Source organism: Parus major, chromosome 2 (genome assembly GCF_001522545.3).
Source record: "Parus major isolate Abel chromosome 2, Parus_major1.1, whole genome shotgun sequence".
Classification (NCBI taxonomy): domain Eukaryota; kingdom Metazoa; phylum Chordata; class Aves; order Passeriformes; family Paridae; genus Parus; species Parus major.
Genome location: NC_031769.1, coordinates 36,761,586 through 36,766,882, shown reverse-complemented (window position 1 = coordinate 36,766,882; position 5,297 = coordinate 36,761,586). Strand labels below are relative to the sequence as shown.

General features: G+C 36.8%; 1 long non-coding RNA gene across 1 annotated transcript in view; it reads left to right on the top strand.

The window, feature by feature from the left end:
- The first annotated feature begins 3,777 nt into the window (after positions 1-3,777).
- Positions 3,778-5,297, top strand: part of LOC107201045 — a 35,643-nt gene continuing 34,123 nt past the window's right edge. Inside the window, exon 1 of the long non-coding RNA XR_001519974.2 lies at positions 3,778-3,982. This is a non-coding gene — a long non-coding RNA (uncharacterized LOC107201045). The remainder of the gene's footprint in view (positions 3,983-5,297) is intronic.

Genomic DNA, 5,297 nt, shown 5'->3' with positions numbered 1-5,297 from the left:
TGTGTACTGCAAAAAAGTGACACTGAGGATGATTTAGGAAGCCCCATTTTCAAATCATAACAGATAATTGCACTCTGAGGATAGTGTGATATTTTCCATTTCATGAATGATATATGAAACTAAGGGTTTCCTATGTTTCTTGATTAAATAGTTTTCAGAGTAAATTGAAAATGTCTCAGCACACTGTCAGATAAATATCTTTTCACTATCCATACTTTATGTTGATAAATGCCTTTAAAACTATTCCTTGGAAAGCACTTCATTTCTATACTAATTATAGCCATCTTTCTCTTTTGGAAAGGATTACCATAGTTGGTCAAAGGATCCTCACATACAGATGTTATATCAGATAGAATCTAGGTCCTCCTTATGCTCATAAATATTTGTAATTCATAGAACCTATAAACAGTTCCACTGTGCCTTCATGCCTGGAGCTGGCAGGATAGTTAAAGCTTCACTGTGTAGGACTGTATGATCCTAATGTGCTCTCTATCATCCGAGATGATAAGATAGAATTATCTGTCCAGAATTATGGTAGATGATCAAGAAATTAGTGCCAGAAGCATTAAGCATCAGAGACAAATATTATACTGGTGTATACTGCCAGCCGTATCAAAGAAGCAGAAAAAAACAAACAGCCCAAAACCACCCTCCTCAATCAAACAATCCCCCCAAAACCATCAATGAAATTATATATATGTACTTATTCAGTGTATTTATGCAGGAATTATTCACAATATAAGTGAAAAGCATCAAATCAAATTGTGTCAAATAACAAAGCTCACATTCCTCAGGGTTGTTATGTGAGGTTAAAACACACATCTCCCTTTCTAAAATTAAATAAATACTGAAACAAACAATGATGGAATTTACTAGAACTAATCAACATGTTTAGAGTCTGGCCTGTGACAGATCTTGGCATCCCCAGTTTTCTGAGAAGGCATATAAATAGCTGGTCATATTCTCTCTGATCAAAATGAAGTCATGACAAAGATGATAGTGTCTGAAACTGGCACTGAGATGTGATCCTGAGTGACCAACTGTAAAACTGTCTGTTCCTCTGTCAGATTTTGTGTATTGCAGACTATGAAGGAACTAGAAGAAGGTCATCTTGTCAGATAGCTAGCATTAAGGTTTTGTGCTACAAAAGTGAGATATTGCACCAGAAAAGTTTAAAATTGAAAGTGACAAAAATATGATTCCACTGAAGTTGTTTATGTGCTTATAGCAGCAAAGAGGTATCAAAACCTACTCACCTTTCCTCCGTGTTAGAGGAGCAATCATAATTTTTGCTGACACATGCTTTTATTGGGATACCTTCTTGTATTGATGTAAAGGTCATTTTTTTGAGAAGATATATTTATGTTCAAGAAAAAGAAGAAACCCTAGAAAAGAGTACACAGATGGTTTCACTCAGTGGAATCTAATGTGGGCTTAAAGCATCTGTTCTGAGAAAACAACTGCTGAAGAGAATGGGATTATATGGGATTTGGCTTGTTGCCATAGGTGGCACACTGATTTGGGTTGCTGCAAAACACAAATGTGATATCTTTGGAACACTGAGGATGCCTCTGGAAACTGCAATCAGTGCGGTCTTCTGAAGATATTTTGGAAGAAGCTCTTGAAAAATCTGGAATTTAGGGAGCTAAAGTCTCCAGCAATTTAAAAGAGTTGATTTGCTCTTCCATTTTATAATTTTGTCTGATAAAGTTTTAAGTCTGGGTTTGGTCCATATTTTAAAGACACTGAATAGTGGTCCTTAGCCTGTGACTTTTTCTGTCCATAGGGTTGATTTCAGGCAACACTCAGTTCAGTAATTTGGCCTGTCACCCTCAGATTCATGAGGGCCCAGAATTAGGGAGTCAGTATCCATTCAAGAAATTGGTCTGCCTAGCTTGAAATGGAGATTTCAGGTCATATCCACATTTCTGGGATGAGCAAGAGCAGTAGATCTAGACAGTGAAAAGGACTGGATTGCCTTTGCTTACACAGCAGGGGTGTGAGATGAGGTGGAAGGAAGTGTTCCCCCGACCATTCTGGCCCACTGGCTGACATTACGTGGGCTCCTGGAATATCTTTGGCTCACTTGATTCTGAGAATACAACTTGTGTGCTCTGCAATGTAAACCAAAATATGGTAAGTGGGGGCGCATGGGAGATCAACTTCAAAAATTAATTCCTGATAGGAATGAACACTGATGTAAATATATCCTCAGAGCACAGAAGTGGAATTCACTATCGGAGGGGTGGTATACCTTAAAGGAACCAGAACTACTTTATTCTCATCCCCAAATCATACTATTGACTTCTCTGTTGTCACAGTGGACAGGGTATCTGGAGCAGAGAAAAAAGAGCTGTGACCTATTTCCCCTCCTTCAGTTGATGCCCCATTCATGTACAACTGATCCCAGTGCAGCCAGCCTGGTTTAAAGTTTTCATATGGAAAGAAATTAAATCCTTTGCTTTCTCAGTGTTCTGTCAAGAGTAGTTTCAAGTACTGTGGGTATTTGATGACTGCAGATCAAAATATCTAGAATTTAGGACCTTTTTAGTCAATGTAAATATGTAATAGCTTCCAGGAATAACTCAGGTGACTTAAACTGAAAGCCTAATGAGTAGTCTTTGTATTTTTTTAGTGAATGTTAGTACATAAACCCCAAGTTGTAATAATAAATGTAAAGAATTAATTTTAGCCCTCTTTTCCAAATACAGACAGGCTTCTGACTGCTAACATTGCTGCCAACAGGTCAAAGGACAAAACTCAAAATTGAGACTGAGAAATAATAAATATTGGAAAAAAGTAAGTGGGAACATCAAATTTTAATGGTCCTTATGATTTTAAACAGAACAAGAAATGCAAAGCCAAGTCTGGTTCATTGATTGGTGAAATGGTAAGGTTTTTCCAGTGTACCTGTTCACCCTGTTCCTTCCCTCAGATGTATGGACACCTTATTATCTTCTTCTACATCATTACCAAGTTTACATATGGATCTTCCACTAAATTTTACCACATATTCCTTTTTCTCCCCCACCAAATTGTTAATTTCTCCATTGTAGTTCAGTCCGAAGGGAAAGAACCTGGACAAATGATCTGCTGGAATGAACTGCTTTTCAAGTATGTGGAATTTTGTTTCTAAACAACTTGGCAGTGAGCTTATTTTCCACCTCAGTGATCTTCTTTAATCACTTCTCCCATTTGGGTATCTAGTTTTGAGGGGTTTCTCCCCCCTCCTCCTTGTCTTCTTCTCCTTCAGCTTGTGGCAATGGCACAGAATGCTGATGAGCAAGACTAATCTGCAGCCAGGTAATCATTTTGGCCACCAAACACCGAGTGCATTTCTAAAGGAAATTTGCAGGCAGAACAAACCTTTAAAGTACAGTAAAAGCATTTGATATGCACTCATTGCAGGTGCATCCACTGAAAACTGTTCAGTGACTTGCTACAGCACTGATTGCACTAAAATTATATCCTATAAGCTTTCTCTATTTTAGTACTTTTGCCATATCAGCTGCACATTACAGTAATAAAACTGGCTTTAATGGACGTGTGAAATGGTACATTGGTGATATGCAGTGCTGAACAACGAGCACTATTATTTCCATATAATGTAAATCTTTGCCTGACTCGTCACTGGGCAAAAATTTTCAGCTGGAGTACATGCATATGGGAGATCAAGGGATCTCATGAGAGTGGGAGTTCAAACTTTGGAGGATTTATGAAGAGGAATGACCCTTAGCTAGCATTTGCTTTTATTAAAATACACATGCAAGGGTAAACATTTGAAGAGGCTGGGTCTTGTAATCCTTTTTGCATTTGAAGTATGATTTATATGAACAGCTGATTATTCAAATCTCTAACTACCAGCTTCTTCCCTGCAATCAAGTATTTAGAGTTTTATCCTGGATTCATATTTTCAGCTCAAGCGTGGGCACAAACTGAACACAAAATGGACAAGCCCCTGTACAAAAACATAACTCTAAGGGTGAGTGTGCTTTTCCTTCTTTAAGGGACAGGGACTGTTCTTTTATTCTGATTTGAAATTTTAGATATACAAGAATCATACTGACAAAAATTTGGGAGCCTTGTTTGATCTAAGGTAGTATGTTTTTCTTAGGAGCATTTGACAAGGTTTGTTAGAAAAAAAAAAAAAAGAAAAAAAAAAGGGACTTACGACTTTACAGAAACTCATGAAATCTTTCATCACTGCTAATTTTACATTTTCCTAAGTATTATTTTTGGGGGCGTTTTTGTGTTCACTACCACAACATGAGAGTTATTTTATAATAATCTTTTCACTTTTTATTTCACAAGTAAAAACATCATTTTGTTTTAGTAGTATGTTACAATAGAAAGTCGATAGTAAGGAAGAAGATTGCCAATATGATAAAGTGAGTGCACAGACAAATTTGACAGAGGTGATCTGTATTTTGCTTTCAACATCCTTGCACTAGGAATGAGGCACACAATGATTTGGAATTAAAATGTGCACCCAACAGAGACTTCTAGCCCTAAGATCATGCTGCTTGTTGGTTAGATTATCACTTGCTACAAATAAATCAATATTATTCTTTCTTCTTCACCATCTTTCTAAATAGTTCAGGAGAATGTATTTCAATTATGGGTCCCTACTAACTTGAGATAACTTTTGATTCCATGAACAGATAGTCTCCTTCTGAACCTTAATGTTTCTGTTATTCTTTACAGTTAAGAACAGACTGATGACAGTGTACTGTATATATATAACACACACACACACACACACACACATATATATATATATATATATATATAATATTTTTTCATCCTTATGAAATGAAATTTTGGATTTTCTGAATGAGGATCTGAAAGAAAATAAATACTGCTCATTTAATATGCTCAGAGCCATAACTGATTTTCCCAGATTGGCAGCATGTAGTAGCACTACTCTTGAAAAGGAGGTTCTTATTGGATAATATTAATAGTGTCATGGGAAAATATGCCAGCCATAGAATCATGGGGAAATGCAGATCCAGATATGCTACTTTGTTATGAACTAGTAACCAGGTAAAGGGGTGATCTGGGGAGCACAGGATTCTCCAAGAAAAAAGACACATGCAAAGTGTGCTGGGGACAATAGGGAAGCTTAGCCCTGGAAATCTGCTTGCTGAAGGAATTAGACCTAATCAGGTGACATAGACACACAATGAGCTGAATTTAAACTTAGATAAAAATATTGCATAGAAGTTTCTTCTATATTTGGAGTACTGAAATCCAAGAATTGCCAAAAATAACAGCTTGCTGACACAGGAAAAAACGTT